Source organism: Corvus kubaryi, unplaced genomic scaffold, assembly GCF_017639235.1.
Source record: "Corvus kubaryi isolate FWS band 111438036 unplaced genomic scaffold, C.kubaryi_AGA036_p1.0 37398, whole genome shotgun sequence".
Taxonomy (NCBI): domain Eukaryota; kingdom Metazoa; phylum Chordata; class Aves; order Passeriformes; family Corvidae; genus Corvus; species Corvus kubaryi.
Genome location: NW_024581137.1, coordinates 15693744 through 15712885, shown reverse-complemented (window position 1 = coordinate 15712885; position 19142 = coordinate 15693744). Strand labels below are relative to the sequence as shown.

The following is a 19142-nucleotide window of genomic DNA, read 5'->3' as shown; positions in this document are numbered from 1 at the left end:
CTTGTTTGGTACTGTGAAGACTGGAAACAATTAATCCTAAAACTCCTAAATTAGATATAGAATGGATGTCTAGGATAAAAAAAAAAATTAAAAAAAAAAGCCATGAATATAAACCACTCAAAAGACTGCAAAACACTAAAAGGTCTCCATTATAAGAGACACCACTTGTGTTAACACCCTTTTATAGATACATACTGAAAACTGACTGGATAATTGCTCACTGTGGCTAAAGTTACTGCTGTCATACAATACTGGGTGGGAAACATAGATCTTCATGCTTGAAAATAGCTTTACATTTGTTCAGAATAGCAACCTAATGCTGCATTACCTGATAAGGGGAGATTCATATTAAGCAGAGCTTTTAAAAATAATCAAAGCTACATGAGGTGGAGCAATCAACACTGTGCCTTTGTCTACACTGAAAAGACTTTGCTTGGACACCAAATTTAAGAACTCCTCTACCGTGGTCATAACAGGTATAAATCAAACCAGACTTGCTAACAGAGTTTGGACCAACTTGAACTTTTACACATTTTAATCTCTTCAGCCTGTACGGATGTAAGACATATGAACTGGCAAAAAATCACAGGCTCTGTCATATCTTCTGTAGGTAGCTGTGCTACTTGTCATTGTCCCTTCCCTATGGCTCTGATGGTAAAAGCAAAGTCCAGCAAAGTCAGTGAGCTAACTCAAACCCACTTCCCCATGCAAAGCAGGTTAAACGAGTCTAACAAATTTAGACTGAAGCAGACTAGAATAATCTGGCACATCTGTTCTGCTTGCAGACCTGTGCAAAAACAATCTCTGACAACATGGTACTGGTAAGTACCTGCAGATAGCATCAACTTCAGAGAGCGCAAAAAATGAGTAACATTTTTGCAGCCTATGATTTTTAGTTGGAGTTAGTTTAGTTAGTCAAGTTAGGAGTTCAGAGCATAAGCAGGGAGCGTTAGCGTGGCTCACCTGACTCACAGTAACTCGCGAGCCCTCCTTGACCCAAAGTTTAGAGCCTGGTATTGGTTACTTGAATCCCCTTCCTGTGCTTGGAAAGAGCTGATTAGGGGAAGGGTGGGAGGGGATTCACTGAAGGACAGGTAAATATTAGCTTTAATGGACAACTGTCGCAATGAAAAGAAAAAAGAATCCTTGCACAAAGTCCCAAAATTATATTTTTGGTTTTGTCTCTTTAAAATATCCTCAAAAAAATGTTAGAACACTACAGAGGAATACCAAATCTGTTAAAATCTTTGTATATGTCATAAAAACAATACAGTACAGACTAAGGAAAAAAAGTTCCCTGACTTCACTGGGCTGTGGTCCCATCCCTTAATATCTTCTCAAGTCTGACATGCACCAGTTTTTTGTGCCACTTAATGACCTATCCCTTAACACCTGGTAACACCCAAATGTACCGTAAAATTTAATTCTAAGAGGGACAAAGGTAACAGGGTAAGGCTAGGAGACCCCAGACCCTCTCCACACACACCCAATCCAGAACATGAGCTCAATCCTTCCCAATTCCCACCAAGGCCCACACCTCTAGGCAGGTCTCACCTGCATCACCCTCCTTCGACCCCCATAAACCTTCAGCTCAGTGAGCTCTGTGGTTAGGCAGCATCTTTTCTCTTACCTTCAACCCAAGGCAGCTGCTTGTCTCCTCAAACAGTAACCAAATGCGAAGCTGATTCTCAAACATCATCCACTGCTGCAGGCACAATGTTTTAAAAATAGTATACTGTATTTGAAGTAAATACTACATGGGGTAAGCGGGTTTTGAAACATGATTTAAGTCACTGTCTTCAGCGTTGTTCTACACATCCATTTGGCTGCCAGGATGGAAAATGCCAAAGCTCTAAAGACTACTATTCATGACAATGGGAGTGTGAAAGTTTGCAGTCATAATAACACACAAAACTTAAAAGAGAAGAAAATTGAAGACATCATTCCAAAAATCCCTTACACACAAAAGCTTTGAATGTCCCTTTATGCAGCTGACAAAGGAGCTTTCTTCCCTCCTTCCCTACCACCTCATAAAAAAAAATTAATCTCAAAATATAATAAAGACTGAGAGGAGCTGGAAAAATAATTTAATGGATTTTTTTTCTACATGCATTATACAGAGCAATTTTTAGCCTAGAAAGAGGTATTGCAGTTTACCTAAATTGACTCTTGAGGGTACTGTACTTAGAATGAATGTTTAATAGATGTTAGTTCAGTTGAAGTAGTAAATAGCTCATGGAAGTGAAACAGCTCTAAATCTCTCCATAAACAGTAATTTTTCCACAAGGGCTTTTGCATGGGCTAAAAGCATACCTGCACTACTGATATAACACAAGCAACTATTTCTGCCTGTCACTTAATTTGTTTGAATAGAAATTAATCAAAACTTTGAGATCAAGCTTTCTATTCTTTTTGTCCAATACGCACAAAATATTGAAAAATGCTTTTTTAGCATTTTGTGTTAGCATGTGTGCTGGACTGGAAGTCCAGACATCCCCCTTCTGGTGCCTCACTGCCACAGGTCCCTTGTATGATTGCAGACAAATCCCATAATCCCATGCTCCTCAGCTCCCAGTCAGAAGAGCTGGAGTAGCATTACTTCTCTTTACACAGATTTGAAAAAAGCACAGCAGCAATGTTTGTGACTTATTCACCGCAGCACAGAGGAGCAACACTTACACAACATTTGTAAAAATTCAGGGGCTGGTTCAAAGTGTGACTTCAAAGGCAGTTTTTCTTTTTAATCTTTCTTTCCTTTTCTTCTTGTTTCAACCTTTTATATTGGCTCTTCCTTCCCAGCGGGTTAAAACCAGCTCCCAAATACACACCTCAGGTAAGCGAGAGCACGACAAGGAGAGAAGAGACAACTGTCACCTGGCATTGCTGCCCAGATGTACCTCATACCTGAGCCTTGCTTTCCCAGAACACCCTACCGGAACAAGAGCAAGAGAAGCTGAGATTCACCACTTCCCTTGACAGCTGGTAATATCTTGCACAATAACAAGAGTATTTGGGATTCCCAAACAAGTTGAATAGGATGGAATAAGAGCTACCAAAAATGTTTATACAGATAAAAAACCCAATAACCCAGAGTTTCAGTCCTTCTGATACACCAAGTTATTCATTATTTCCACTCACTTTGCTAAATTTAGTTTTCAACTAAAAATTGGATAACAATTTTGTTCCAAACACTAGGGCTATTAATGCAGATAACTGATGCTGCCTTAGTCAGTGTGCCCCTGCCACTGATGTACTCCAACACTACATGAAACCAGAGGCATTGCACCTCCTCTCCCTGCTGTAGCCAGCTGAGCAGGGAACCCAGGCAGTTCTCTTGTCCTCTGGCCCAGCACCAAGAACAAACATTTTACAGAAAAAGAAGAGTTTCAATTTACCCACAGAAAGTCCTCTAACCACTGGTCCGTGCACTTAAGGACTGGCAATCCTTCCTGTTGACTTTTAAGGCCACCTATATGGTCTGCTGCCATGGAAATTACTTCAGAAAAGAAAATTTTGTTTTCAGGAAAAGAGTATTTAATTTGACCCTCCCAAATATTTAAAAAAAAAAAAAAAACAAAAAAAAACTTTCATTGTTCTTTTAAAATAACTAACAAGTTAGAGGAAGATTTGTATCAGAACAAAGCAAGCAAGCATTTATGGTTACTTGGTTCAGTGGCCAATTAAAAATCAAATACTTTAGTCACCTGCCCCTGCAAGCAAAGATTCCTGACAAATGAAAGCCAGAAAGCACATCTGCTTCAATCCAGGTCAGTGGTTTAGAAGTATAATTCAGGCTTCCCATATCTCTCTAGTCCCTGAACCTCTAGGCTGGGCTTAGGGTAGCAATGTTCCTCCCACTGTAAGCAAAGAGCAGTTGGGACTCTTGATAAAACTGAATAGCCACAAGGCCCCAGGGCCTGATGAGATGCATCCCAGAGTCCTGGGGGAACTAGATGATGATGCTGCCAAGCCACTCCCCCTCACATTTGAAAAGTCATGGCAGTCAGGTGAATTTCCTGGTGACTGGAAAAAGGGAGATTACTCTAGTTTTTAAAAAGAGAAGAAAGGAAACTACCAGTTTAGTATAGCCTACCTCTGTGCCTGGAAAGATCACGGAGCAGATCCTCATGGAAGCAAGGTTAAGGCACATACAAGACCAAGAGGTGATCCCAAGACAGCCAGCACAGCTGTACTGATGTCAAATCATGCCTGACCAATCTTACAGCCTTCCATGATGGAGTGACGGCAATGGTCCACAAGGGAAGACCAGTCACCGTCATCTATCTGGACTTCTGCAAAGCTTTTAACACAGTCCCAAATGACATCCTTATCTCCAAATTGGAGAAACATGGGTTTGAAGTATAGGTTGTTGGATGAAGAAGTGGCTGGACAGATGCAGTAAGAGTTGTACTCAATGGCTCTATGGCCAAATGGAGGCTGATGACAAGGGGTGTTCCTCAGGGCTCTGTCTTGGGATCTGTGCCCTATCTCATCTTTATCAACTACATAAACAGCAAGACTGAGTGCACCCTCAGGAAGTTTGTAGATGACACAAAGTTGAGCAGAACAGTTGGTGCAGAGAAAGAAAAAGACGGGATGCCATCCAGAGGAACCTGGACAAGCCTGAGAAGTGGGCCCATGAGAACCTCATGAAGAAGTTCAACAAGCCAAGTTGTTCAGCTTGGAGAAGAGGAAGCTCCAGGGAGACCTAGTTGGCCTTTCAGTACTTAAAGAGGACTTATAGAAAAGAGTGACAGCAACAGCAACTTTTTACATGGGCAGATAGTGGTAGTTAAACTAACCTAAATCTCTGCTCTTTCAGATGTTAGGAAGAAATTCTCTGCTGTGAGGGTGGTGAGGCTCTGGAACAGATTACCCGGAGAAGGTGTAGATGCCCCATTCCTGGAAGTGTTCAAGGCCAGGTTGGATGGGGACCTCAGCAATCTGACCTACTAGAAGGTGTTCCTGCCCATGGAGGGGTTGGAACTAGGTTATATTTATGGTCCCTTTCAACCCAAATCATTCTATGATAATTTTAGAATTAGAAAAGTAAGAGTTATTATACAAATATGAAGTAATTAGAAGCAAGTTTGTTCTCTTTTTAAAGTTTTTTATCTTAATCATATGCTTAAAGAGAACCATAAACTCCTTAAAGTGTTTTAAAACAGCCTAACAGTAAGAGCTGAGTAGAACCAAGAGCCAGATAATAAATGAGTGCGAAAAGCCTATCCTCTTTATCTCTGAATAAAACACAAAAACTAATGCTCAGTTGGAAATCTTTATACATAATTTGTTTAAATAGAACACAAAAAACCTGAAAATTTTCAGATGTTTACATTTGATTTTGAGACACTGATCACAAATTTGTTTTTCATTTCCACCACTAACAAGAAAACAAGATGAAAATAAAATGTAAAATACTAAACTGGGTCACTGTAGTTTTTGTTTGGTTTGCTATCTTCTACCCAACTCAGTGTTGTTTGGTGCTTTGTGAGCATTTTTTATGATGGAAAAAAAAACCAATGAAGTCACAAAACTGGGCTCTGCAAATGCTGTAATTCTGCACTGAGTTCAAAGAAGTAACTGGAAGCCAAGAGAGCTTGAAGCTCAAAAATTATACCAATAGGTATTTTATCCTAGAATGGTTAGGAAAGGCAGCCAAGTCACAAGCTAGCTATACTTTTGGAGTCAAATCCCCACACTATGCACTGCATAACAACACCTAGAGAAAAAAACATACTAGAAAATAGTGTTTCCCATCCCACTTTCCATTTTCAAAGCATCCCAGATGCATGAAATCCTTAAACCCCACACCCTACAAGAAAGAATTAATGAAGAAAACCCTCTTAGCTTTTCTGCCTCATGTTTCTTCTTTATGAGTTGTCATGAAAATATGGAGTGGGGCTAATGCTGAAAATTAAAGGATTCCTCGCACAGACCACTAAGTCAACAGAAATGCTGCCAGCAATGGAACAAGAACTGTTTGTAAGTCTCTTGTTTCCTTGAGATTGTTTGGTTTGATTTTTAAGCATCCTTGCTTCCTACTTGCAATAGCAAAATGTTCAGATCATGTTCTTCCTGAAAAGTCACCAAATCAGTGCTCTGAGACCCCACAGCCTTTCTTTGTGTTCCCTTAAAACATGGGTGTTGACAAGTGCAGCACAGAGAGAGGGCCAAGACAGCAGGAGAAATCTATATTGCTCATGCTCAAAATTTATTTAATCTTCTCTGTTTAAGGTCTGAGTGCATCTCTGAAAACATACATTCATGCTTGCAAGCACCAAATATGATCTAGCAAGCTATTTAAAACAGGTATTGCCAGCCTTCCTAGTTGCCAGAGCCTCACACCACCATCCTCACACAGCTTCCAGCATTTACCCACACCACTTAAAGAGTAACCCCAGGAACAGAGATCATTCAACAGAAAATGGATTACATGAGCTCTCATGAATCACGCCCTGGTAACACAAGTGATTTCACCGTGGGAGCTGTCACAAGGGGCCCTTTCGGACACTCATCATCTACATAAGCCCAACTGTACAGCCAAGTAGGTATTAACAGACAATTCAGGCAGGACTTCCTGCAAAATGCTCAGCAGCTCCATCCATCTCCACCCTTATCGACACCTTTCAGTTCCTCTGGCCCAAAGTTTCTGCTGCTCATGCACTGTTTGTTCCGCAGAGGAATCCTGGCAACCCACTCTCCATGGCGGATTACAAGCAAAGCAAGCCAAATGCAACTACCTCACTCTTTGCAAGCCTTGTGAGACTCTACAAGGCTCACAAGACATTTTACACTGACAGCTAATGCATTACCTTTTCCACAGAGGTCAGCTTCTGTGTTTTCCTCCTAACACATGGCTAATAAGAGCATTTAACACCCATCATTCGCTCATTCATAAGCTTTCAGCTGCATACTAATTTTTCCTCCACTTCAACACAAGTGACATGAACTTCTACCTTATTTTTCATCTGCAATTCCACTGGGCATTTTCCATCTGCTTACAGTATCCATAATCAATTTTAAACAAATGAACAACAAACACAAACAAACAAACAAACCCCAGCACAAAATCCAGACTACAAAAATTCTTCACTACCAGAGCCAGGGATAGGTCACATGAGAATCACTTTAGAGAAACTGAATTTGTGGTCTAATGTATATATCATCACTAAGCCAAGGAAACCACAATCAATAACAGGTTATGTTCAACTGAAGTTTCTTGGCAACAGCTGCATGAAAAACATTAGGGCTACTCCCCGCTTTGTTTTCCCATTTCTTTCAGTAGCCATTTCTTTCACTGCCACTTCTACAGAACTTGTGCATTCTTCTGGAAACCAACACAGTGGTAATCTGTGAAAATTTCTGGAGTGCAGCTCACATTTTGTCAGTGAATTTAAGGAGATCAGTTACACTGCAAGTCACTTGCTGCATCCATCTTCCCTAATTGTCTTGAACTGCAGGAGAAATGGACCATTTCAAATTGATCAAATCCTCAACATTCTCTCTGTTATTTCATTCAACCCCAACTTATCCTCTGGTCACAGTTAAAAAACTGCACTCTTCGAAAAAATTCGTATCACAGAATGGGTGGTCACTGAGAAATGGATGCAACAGCATGAAAGAATTATTCACCTGCTAATTGGGTGGTTAAACATAACTATTTCCATAATAAAACCCCACCAAGACATAAGTGCAAATAAGGAAGTTAACTCTGGGTACTCACTTTAGAGAATGATTACAGACTAACTGCCCACAGTGAAAGGAATTGTAGGAAGGAAGGTCATAAAATTCAAGTCATGCAAAACTCTGCTTTATGCAAGTTACGATCCTAAATTCCTACAGAATACATTTCTTTGGCTTCATCATTATTACTTGTAAAAGTCAGGCTTCATCTTAAACTTTCTCAGTACAAACCAGGTTTAAACCTTCTTAATGCCATGTAGGTAGTGTTTATGTAAGAAAACTGTCAGGATCAGATTTATTCCAGTAAAAGAAGGACCAATGTAGCTTAATAGGACAGAAAAGCAAATCAATACATTAACATCATGAGTATCAAGGTGCAGAAATTAAAGACTTCTTTAAGGCAGGAAACAAGTATTTTCACAGTGGAACTACCTTTTGTGAACACCAGTTAAACTTTGGTTCAAAGCAGATCCATTTCCATTAGAAATAGATTAGAATAGCTAATTTTTAAATCTCCTCCAGTCAACTCTTCTGAGAATCATTGCTAGCCTTCTAGTACATCTCTTTGAGCAGTTAACTCCAAAAGGTTTAAAGGATGCTTCTTCAAAAAAGGTTTTACAGAACTTCAAAACAAATTTTATCTGATATTCTTGACTTTTTTTAAACAAACCAACTGAATCCATTTACTTAGGTGACAAATTCCACCCCTAATTAGGGATACACCTGGAAAGATCACTGCTGTAAGAAATTTCAACTAGATACAAGAAACCCTGCAAATTTTTGTTTTGCTGCTGCAGGAAGTAAAGATCACGGATAGGAGAAAGTCATTCTTCAGCATAACATCCTAATGAAAAAGAGGTTTTTAGAGCGCCAACAGTCTTGTCACCCAATTGGTTGGTTGCTTTCAAAAACAAAACTAGCAGAAATCATCCTATAAAAGACTGGTGCAATGTAAGCACTCTCAAACTGAACACTTCACAAAAAAGCAACAAACCCACAATGAAAACAAAACAACAAATCACACAACCGCCCGCCACACCGCACACAAACACCAGCACTCCAGTGCATAAAATAACCCTTAACAAAGCAGTAGGTAGAAGATGAGTGATGTGCCAGTCACTGATAACACCTGATGAACGCTTATGGCAATATGTCTGAAGCTTTAAGTGGCATCTCTTCGATGGAGATACCACAGCATCGCTCTCTCTTCATAAGGAGCAGTGGGAGGTCATTCAGATCACACTTTATATAGCTCCAGCAGCAAGAGGGGTGGCACTTTTCAAAGGTCTCAAACTAGCAACTGACTAGCACGTCACAGGAGCTACTTAAAGTAGTAAAATAAATATCTAAGTTGCAAAAGCAAATAGATCAAAGAGCATTAATAAATAGCCAGTTTACAAGACAGGACCACTACCAGCTGCTTAGTTCAAGAAAAAAAGCAACATCAAAACCAACCCCAAACAAACCCCATTACTTTCACAGTTTGTTAACTCATGTGGCTTTCTGTCAGAAACGTGTTGGCTTCCTTCATGTGCTGCATACACATTAACAGTTTAAGAAAGCTGTGTCTCCTGTGTAGAAAGGATCAAACAAATCTGAAAGCCTAGTTGCTGGAAGATTTTATAAAATCACAAAGGGTGTGGCTGAAATACCATTTGTCTCCAAAACTGATTTAACTGTATCTGAAAACTTTATTGTAGACACTCTCTGCTATTCAAGCCTTCAAATGAATGAAATCTCAATTATTTCAGAATTTTTTTCTGTTGCACTACCGTTCCAATAAGAAAGTTTTTCCCAGTGTTTGACCTGGTTTTCCACTGCAGATAACAAAAGTTCCAAGTCTGTAAATTTGTAAATACAAGAAAATCTGTAAATACAAGAAAACATTTAGTTTCTTTCCTGATACTCTCTCCTGACATTCAAGACAGGAATAATTCCAGCACCAGTAAAGGCAATATAAGTTTTTCTTTGCATTTCAAAAGAGTCAGAACTTTACCCGCTGTTTTTTCATTAAAACCCACTTGTAATGTTTGATCCTTCTACCCCTCGGGAAATACCAAAAGTGTCATCTTGTCTCTTCATAAAACTTATTCTTATTTTTAACTTCTAATTTTACCTAGTGCACCACCATTTCCTGCATATAACATAGCAGGCCAGTGTCCTGATTCTCACTCTCAGTCCATCGCTCCTTTACAACTGTTGTCAACATCTTGAGCTCCACCTTCCTCTATTTCTTTCGATAGTTTTTGGGCTTTTTTTTTTTTTTTTTTTTTTAGAATTATAAAATAACTTAGGTTGAAAAAGACCTTTAAGATTGAGTCCCAACAGTTAATCTAATGCTACCAAGTCCACCACTAAACCATGTCCTTAAGTGACACATGTATGAATCTTTTAAATACTTCCAGCAATGGTGGCTCAGTCAGTTCCCTGGACAGCCTGTTCAAGAGCTTGACAACCTTTTCAGTGAAGAAATTTTTCCTAATATTTAACATAAACTTTTCCTGGCATAAAATTAAAAGAGTTTTCCTGACCATCGGCAATCCACATCAGCACCACTTGTCACTGTCTAAGATCAGGCAAAGAGCCAATTACAAACCACATTAGTGTCAGAAATATGTACGAAATCACACTGAGAGTGAAAGTCCAGCACAGAGGAGGCTTAAGTTACAAGGCTTCTCCTGCAGACATCCAGTTATTTTCAAAGTAGTTCAAATAACCTTGCAACTACTATTCACTGTGTGCTCTCCTAAAGGAATTGGCACAGCATAGCTCATAGTGATTTCACAGCTCAGCTTTGCGTGAATCCTCCTCCTCCTAGGGGTTCATCTATCTATCTTGTGATCCAAGGCCTAGATTTGACACAGCAGAACTGCGCAACCTTGAATGAAACTTCTAAAGAAACTGCCACCTTGCAAGAAAGCTGTGCAACAATACTCAGACTAGAGCCATGATAGACAGGAATGGTAAATCTGCAGCTAGACATAAGATACTTGAAAGATCCTAGGTCGTTAACAGTTCAAGGACTCAAGAAAAACCAAAAAAACCAAACCAAAACAAAAAACCAAACAACCACAAAAAGCTGTGGAAAAAAACCCCAGCAATACTGAGAAACAGTCCATCCAAGGCATAATAGAAGTGAACTTTCCCAATACTGCTGGCTGCCAGGCCAGCAATGATCCCAGGGTGAGCACGACCACGACTGGAGATGTGGGTTCCTCAGTGAAAGAACAATATGGACATACTGGAGAGAGACCAGCAAAGGGCCACAAGGATAATGAAGGGATGGGAGCACCTCACATAAGAGGAAAGAGCCAAGAAACTGTTCAGCCAAGAGAACAGAAGGCTCAGGAGGGGAAATTACTAACATAAACAAATACTTGAAGAGGGGGCACACAGAGCATGAAGCTGGCCTCTTTCCAGTCATGCCCAGTGACTGAACCAGATGTGATGGGTACACAGTGGTTCCTTCTGAAGATCAGAAAACACTTTTTGCACTGTGAGGGTGACCAAGCACAAGTGGCCCAGGGAAGTTGCGCTTCCCCTCACTGGAGAAATTCAGAAACCACCTAGACACAGTTCTGGGTGACTGGCTCTAAGTGGCCATGCTTGAAAAGGGGAATTGGACCAAATGACTTCCAGAGGTGCCTCCCGACCTCAGCTATCCTGTGAGGCTGTGAAGCAGATATCTTACCTAGAAGCAGTATGTCAGTGTTTTGCCTGGTTGCTAGTCACCTACCACACTTCCAGTCAGCAAATACCTGTTTTAAAGTTATGTATATCTTGCTTTCATAGTCACTTTGTGCACGGTAAAGGGTGAACAAAGTGGCCAAGGGAGCATTACAGCTAAATGCTTTAGCTTCTCCCCACAGGGATGGTTAACAGGAGCTCCATCTAACAGAATCCATGCTGCTGACCAAGTTCACTGAACAGTTGGTAAAATTCTACGGTTATGAATTCATGGATGAAATCAGAAAGCTCATAAGTCCCCACAAACTAGACATTTTAGCTTTGACTGCAAAAACTGAAATACCATCCCCCTTACCAGTCCATGGAAAACATTTAAGAATTAATCACCTGAAGAGTACTTTTCCAATTAATTTATCCTTGCAATCTATTTTATTTAATGTTGCAGTTTTTATTATATACTGTTTTGAGTTGATGGGGAAGTATTGCATCAGCTTATTCAGGTATGTCTTCCTCGAGTCCACAGTTGAACATAATTCATAAATAGAACTATTAAAATTCAACACACACAAAAAATATTTTCTTGTATAATCAGTCACTTTCATATTATTTGCACTTAAAATAATTACAGAAGCGAGACAATATTTAATTCAATACTGAGATAATCTCATAAAAATATTTATTTAAACATTTTCATGCCTTTTTGTGTATACTTTTTTTTAAATCAGCCATTCATTACAAATCTATGTTCAGAGATGAAGTTTTAGTCTCCTGTTTCTAATTATAAACTGCATCTGACATTTCAAATTGCAGTTACAACCCGCATATAATGAACAGTTATTCTGCTCCATCTCCCAGTCCTTGATAGAGATACAAAGTATCTAAGGTTGTGAAGAAAAAGTGACTTTCAAGCATAGTTCACCAGTTTCTTAATTTCTGACTACTCTGCAGTCCTAACCCAATTTTTTCTTATGGAAGATAAGATTTTGATGGATAGGAAAAGGAAGGATCAATACTGTCATTTTTCCTGTAAGTTGAACTTGATCTTTTAAGATATAAAATCAGAACTAACTGAAATATTTATTTGGAATCTCTCTCAAAGTTAGTGTGACTGCTTATGTCACAAAGAAGCAAAATTAAAACTACAGATAGTCAGGCACCACTTAATGTAGATGAAGAGTCACAAGGACTTTTCCTAAACTCAGAAAAAATTACATGTGCCTTAAAGGTTTCTGCTTGATCTTTCTTCACATGACTGTGGCCACCTCCAGCATATACTGTCATCCCCAACATAAAGGGCTGACATTGTATTTTATACATCTGCAAAATCACAAAAAAAAAAAAAAATTAAGCTTTACTACAGCAAACTTTTTTCTGTTTTTTCCATGCAACTGAAGCTGAGCCTCAGCCCAGACCTACAAGGCAAGCTTAAGACTGAAAGCTTTCTGCAAGTTCAAAAAGAACATTCCCAAGCAGTTACAAGCTGCCTGCAATCCCTCACAGAGGACTGGACCCTACTTAAAACATTCTGTCAGGCAGGCTATTCCAATTTTCTATTTTCCCTTCCCTCACTCTTCTCCTTCATCTAAACACTCACTCCAAATAAATAATTTCATAGATTTTTACAGATTTGCTTTTCTTCCTTCTTTCTTTGATCACTATGCAAAGATGAGCCTGTCTAGCCAAATGTCTGGCAGGCTCCCCAGGGCATTTTCTACCTTTTTCAGTGAACCTTAATGATCCCACAAAACTTGCACCATAAATTGAAAGCCAAATAAAAGCATCTGCTTTTATCAACACATGATGTGCCAGGGCAACATTTGCACCAGGAGTACACAGATGATGTGCACCTCCATCAACTCACAAATGCAATGGTAACAGCAGCAGCAGCAATTAGTGTAAAACCAAATAAGAAACAGCTATCTACATTACTTAGCACACTGGTAGCTGCAGGTTATTAATCTGTCCACATTTCCAAGGATTTTACTGGCAATGACTTCAAAGTGCCAGTCACAGTCCTCACAAAATTGTACACATATTATCTTACTGCAGATATTGTACAAGATATTTTTAATTCAACAAGACAGTTCTGCATTTTTTCATGATACTCTGTTGATTATTGACAGAGTCCTTCTAGATGGCAAATAACATTAGCCATCCTAGTCCTTCACATTATGCTGAGCCACGGTGGCAAGCATTACTGAAGACAACAATCTTGCCTGAAGGCTCTAGACAACACAATGCAAAATAAGAAACCTTCTCAAGACAAACAGTCAAAAAAGAGTCAGAAATTAATTCTGGGATTGCCCCTGTCCAAGCTGCACCCCACAGCCAAATGATTGGCTTTTTCCACCTGTGAGAAGGGTGCCTTGCCCCCTCCAGATATACAGTGCTTGAAGATATACTGCTGCTTGAAGACTGACAATCCATGTAACATTTAGTGATGAATTCACAGGAGCAAATTATAGAATGCAGTAGATTAGAAAAGCATGGATTAACTGGCCAAGCAGTTCCACAGCTCAGTCTTTCACACAAAGAAAACTTTTCCTGCTTAGGGCACACCTGCTTTCCATTTGTCCCCTGTTCAACTAAAGGGAATCTTTAGTCCGTACTAGTCCAACTCTGTGACAGCCACTCACTTCCAGATTTTGCTGAGCCACTTGGCAGTCACTAGCAAATAACGCTGTAGGTACTCCCCCTGTGTCAATCACACATTTATTGACAATAAACGAGGAATCAAAGTCACACAGCTGGGAACCACTGTTTTAGCCACAAAAGGTTGATCTAGCCAAGAATCCTTTTAGTGCCCCACCCTGGGGTGCTTCTTGCACTGCCTTCAGTCAAGCTACTAAAGAAGCTGGCAGACATTTCATTTCCAGCTTTGGAGGGCCTGGCCTGGCAAAGTAGGAAAGATTAGTGGTAACAATAGGGTGGGGGGAGGCCAGCGAGCTAAGTTAGGAGAGGAATCTCCTTCTGCTCAGACCAGCTCCTGTACATAACCAGGCGCACAATGGAAGAAAGGGCTTTGCTGTCGCAGGACACCATAAAATGACCCAGGTAAAGTAGGCGATCGCTGCGAACGGGAGGGTGCTCAGGATGTGCCTCACCAGGGGAGCGGAACAGTGGCTCGGGATGCGCATCACGCCCCGCACACCCTCCGGCATCCCGCGGGGAGGATGCCCCTCACCGGGGAGCGGCCCGGGTGTCTCGGGATGCTCGTCCCGCTCCGCACACGCGCCGGGATCCCCGCGAGCTCCGCCGGTCCTCGGGCTCCCCCCCGCGGCTCCGCCCGCGCCCGCCGGGATGGGAGCCCCGGATCCCCGGCCCCGCTCCCGGACCCCCGGCCCCGCTCCCCGCCCGCAGCGTCACCGCCGCCCGCGGAGGTCGCGGGTAGGTTAATGGAACCAAGACCGGGTCGGTACCGGGACTTCCCTAATTAGCGCTGGTCCCGCGCATGGAATCAGTTATCAAGGACTGACACAAAAACGTCATTACCGGGCAAATTCCACCGTTTTTGCAGGCCACGGGTGGAACTCCCAAGGCAGTTTTCTTAGAAACACCCTTCATGTAATCATTTTCTAAAGGAAATCAATGGGAATTGGGTCATTTAGTGCATCAATTTTCACTCAGCATTTGAGTGTCAGAGAGAAAGTGAGAAGTACTGGTGAAATTTCCCAGTAAAGTGACTTGCAATGTAATGTTTCCATTCCTGTCTGTAGCATGTACAGTCCCACTCCTGGTTAATTTTTGCTGTCCGGATGGTCTCCAAATACCTGCCCTGAAATTCACTCCCAGCGCTGCACTCAGCTGCAGCAGATGCTATAGGTATAGTATTTCTGCACCCTCACAGCTGTGATTCAGCAATGCATTCCAGCTTATTCACCAAAACACCTGGGCATGTGCTAGTTTCTAAGCATGCATGTAGCTCCCCTCATCTCTGTGTAGCTTTTTTCTAGGCCACAAATGCCACTTTCAGACCTACCTTTCTCTGAGAATCCAGGCTGTTTGAGGACATGCACACCACTTGGAAGAAGAATGCGTTCCTGAATCAAAGCTAGATGGCAACTTCACAGCTGTGTAGCACTTGCAGCATAAAAGGGCAAACGGGAGCAAATTAACACAACTTCATTTGCTTGAAGACAGAAACTACAGTTGGCCGATTAATGGGAGACAACATGAGGGTCTTTAGCGACTCAAATGTGAATTTAAACGGAACAAAAACCTCTCTCTACCAACAACTAGCACACTGGCACATGCAACTGCACCAGCAAAGGACACTTCACTTCCAAGGGCAGACAAAAGCAGAGCTCCTCAGAGCAGCTACTATGCAGGTTTTGCTGTCAGGTATCTTGCAAAAAGACTAAAAATATTAAGCAGCCCTAAAGTTTCACACTGCAGTTTTTAAGAGCAAAAATGGACTTAAACTTCTGAGTCACAAGTGCTTAAACCCCAAGTTACCATTTTCACATCAGCCTCAGCACAGCTCTTTGTAGGCATGTATCCTTCATCCTCCAGTTAGAACTTCCTGCTTACCTAAAGTCACCTTTCCAATGAGATACACTGCAGAGAATGATATTAAATTTTAGATTGGATATTTATGTGAAGTGTTGCTGACTAATGGTTGCACAGGAACCATAATGCTGACTGCTGGCTATCTCACATTCAAATTTCACCACTCTAACCATCCATTAACAGAGTGTTGTTTTTGCATGGAGTCTAATAGAAGTTTTTAAAACATTAAAATAATAAACTCAGGAAAAGGGAAGCTATGACAGCATGATAAAATACCAATGCCTACCAAATATCACGTGCATGCAAAGAGATAGAAGGGCACATAACAGGAAAAACACTTTTAAACTTTAAATGTTGTCAGCCAACCATTGAATGCAGCACCTAGAAAGAGCTTTTCAAACAATCTATAGCAAACAAGGCAGACAAGCCAGATCAAACTGCCAGTCTAAACCTTCCTCCATCTGGCCTCAATGTCTTGCTCTTTCAAACTTCCCAAGCAACTCAGCGAGGCACTTTATCTCTTCACATCCATGACACTTTTTTAGCCCACCTCGTGAAGCCAAATCAACAATTGTGATATATAAGTGATAGCTGCCATAGAAATGTCTCCTTTAAACCAGCACTGAACATGGAACACCACAATGTGTACCCCATTAGCTTCTCTGTGAATGGAGAGCTCCAGGCTTTGGCATACTGCTAAGAAGGTAGTTTTTCTTTCCAAGGTGCAAATGTCCAATGCCTTGAGCAGAATTAGTTCACCGTGATCCACCTCACTTCAGTGTTTCAAACTGGAGTATGTTTAAGCACCCTGTTTTAGAAAAATCTCTGCCCAAAGATTACAAGATGGACAGTTAAGCATGATAGCTCAGCTTCACGCTGGCTACTGAGCTACACAAACTGATAATGCTCTTCACATGCATATTTGTCCTTTTGAATGTTATTAACAGCTTTCTTGAATACTTTTAACTTTAGTGATACACAATTTGTTTTCCATCATCCTAGCTCTGGAAAGCTGTTCATCACATGCCTGAGTTTTTTCCATAGACATATCCTCAAAGATATTAGGTCTCCAACCTGCAGTGAGGTTAGCAATACCAACACATGTATCTGCAGACACTGAATTTACATGCAATGGATTCGTATCGGATTGTGGTCTCAGTCTGGGAACACAAGTACTGAATGCCAAAGCTAACAGAGTTATACCCTGCTTCAGAAACACTCCCTATTCTTCTAAATGGAAATCCAATTGTCCCAAACACAGCAAATATACCTGCCCCACTAACGACTATTTTAAGGCTATTTGAAGCTTTCCAGTAATGTGCATTTGAACTCCACAGACCACAATACAATGCCTTTTTCCTCACTTGAATAGCTAGATCGATCAGACTTTCACCACCTGAAATTTCAAGGAACCAAGAACAAACTTGTGAAGTGCCATCCCAAAAGAGTTTTTCTCATCTGAAAGTAGTTACAACCCCAAAGAAGAGTGTTGGGTTTTGTTTGTTCCACCCTCCCCAAGTCTGGTCCTGTGCTGCTGCTACTTGAAGGGCAAGAAAGTTTCCATTTTATTTTACCTACTTTCCCGCCTTAAAAAAAAAGCGATTTGACATAAACTCTTGCAGTTGCAGCAAGAAGAAAAGTTCCACAACCAACTGACTGGATTCTGTAAACTGCTTACTGTCAGGTAGTTCAGCAGCACAAAAAAAACCCCAACAGAACAGCAGTAACTGAATAGTCAGCTCACATGTGTGGAAATGGCAACCTCCAAGCTATTCTGGGAGCAATGCTCTGTTTTCTGTAACATTTCTGCATAATCACATCAGAAAGCATGCTCTTTGCTGGAGAGATTATGATTACATGGCTGTCTGTACACCTTCTCTTACAGCTGAGTCCCCGGTTCTTAACTAGAGCTTCTGAGGCTCAACTGCAACACAAGTGAAATAAAACACATTCAGGATGAAAGCAGTTAACCTGGCACTGCCAGCAAAACACATGGAGCATTTCTAAACTGCAATCGCTCTCTCTCCGACGGATGTCACCAGCTTCCCTGTTTAACCAACACGTTTACTCTTCTTTAAGGCAGGTAAAATAGTCCTCCCACTACCTTGTACACGTCGAGTAGAGAGTGCTTAAAGCAGAGAAATGAAACAAATTTGACTTGAAAGCACTTCATACTTCAGCTGGACCAGTGAAAACGAGACCCAGTTGCAAAGTTACCTAACTGAGCCCGTACTGCACGACTACAGCCAGTTGTGTAACAAACCTCAGGACAATTTTGCAGCTCTTAATCAGGCAAAACTCCCCGCTGATTTCCACGAGGGAGCTCTAATCAATCAAAAGCTCTGAGAACTGATTCCGGTTTTCTCCTTTTTTAATGAAAAGGTTTATTTTGAGCTATGAGAACATCATATTATATGAACACGGCAAACCCATAGCGCTCACTTCAACGGCATAAGGATTTCGTGCTGTGTTTTAATCTACCAACTGTATTTGGTAGTGTACAGAAAATAAAGAAACAACACCTTAACAGACATAAAATAATTTCACAAATAACAGACCTGTTCTCCTGACAGGTAAATAAAAGATGGAATAGACAGAGGGAGATCCGCGGCTCTTTAATTAAACTCCATCCCCTTTGGGCGAACGGGGAAGAACAGCGTCCCCGCCCGGGTTCCTCCCTGAAGTTGCGCCGCTCCCCGCGGCAGCCGGGAAGAGAATCCCCCCGCGATACGCCCGCAAGTGACCGGCGGGGGTCCTGCGAGCATCCCGAAACTGCGCAGGGAAGACCCTGGCGGAGGGAGGCGGGCGGGATGCGAGGAACCCGCTCCACGTGCGCCCCCTCCGCGCCCCGCACCGCCGGCCGGGGCGGCAGAGCCGGCGCGCCCGTCCTGCCGCCGCCCGCTCCCCGACTCCCCTCAGGTGCGCCGCCCGCCCCTACCTGCCCGTCCCTACCTGCCCGCCGGCGGCAGCAGCGACAAGCCCCTTCTCCCGCGCCGGGTGCCTCTCAGCGGTCGGCGGGAGAGCGGGAGCACCGTCCCGCGGGCAGGGCGAGCCCCATGTGAAGAGGAGCAGGGGAGCCCGGCGGCTCCACCAGCGCGGCCGAGGGGAGGGGACGCAGGGAGGAGGCGGGAGGGCGGGACGCGCCCGGCGCTGCCCCCGCGAGGAGCCGCCCCGGCCCCGGCCGTGCCGGAGGCGCCGAGCCCGCGGCAGCGCCCCCTGCGGGGAGCGGCGGGCACCGACGGGCGCTGGGGATGCTCCGG

The 19142-nt window shown here is 42.2% G+C and overlaps 1 protein-coding gene across 3 annotated transcripts in view; it reads right to left on the bottom strand.

Moving 5' to 3' along the window:
• Positions 1–19012, bottom strand: part of CPNE4 (copine 4) — a 230188-nt gene extending 211176 nt beyond the window's left edge. For 2 of the 3 annotated variants that reach the window (XM_042043746.1, XM_042043747.1), the window contains exon 1: positions 18835–19012. The gene's annotated coding sequence lies outside the window, so the exon portion shown is untranslated. Of the gene's footprint in view, positions 1–18820 lie in introns of all 3 variants that reach the window. The other variant, XM_042043748.1, reaches the window with a different exon arrangement.
• Between the last annotated feature and the right edge of the window lie 130 nt (positions 19013–19142).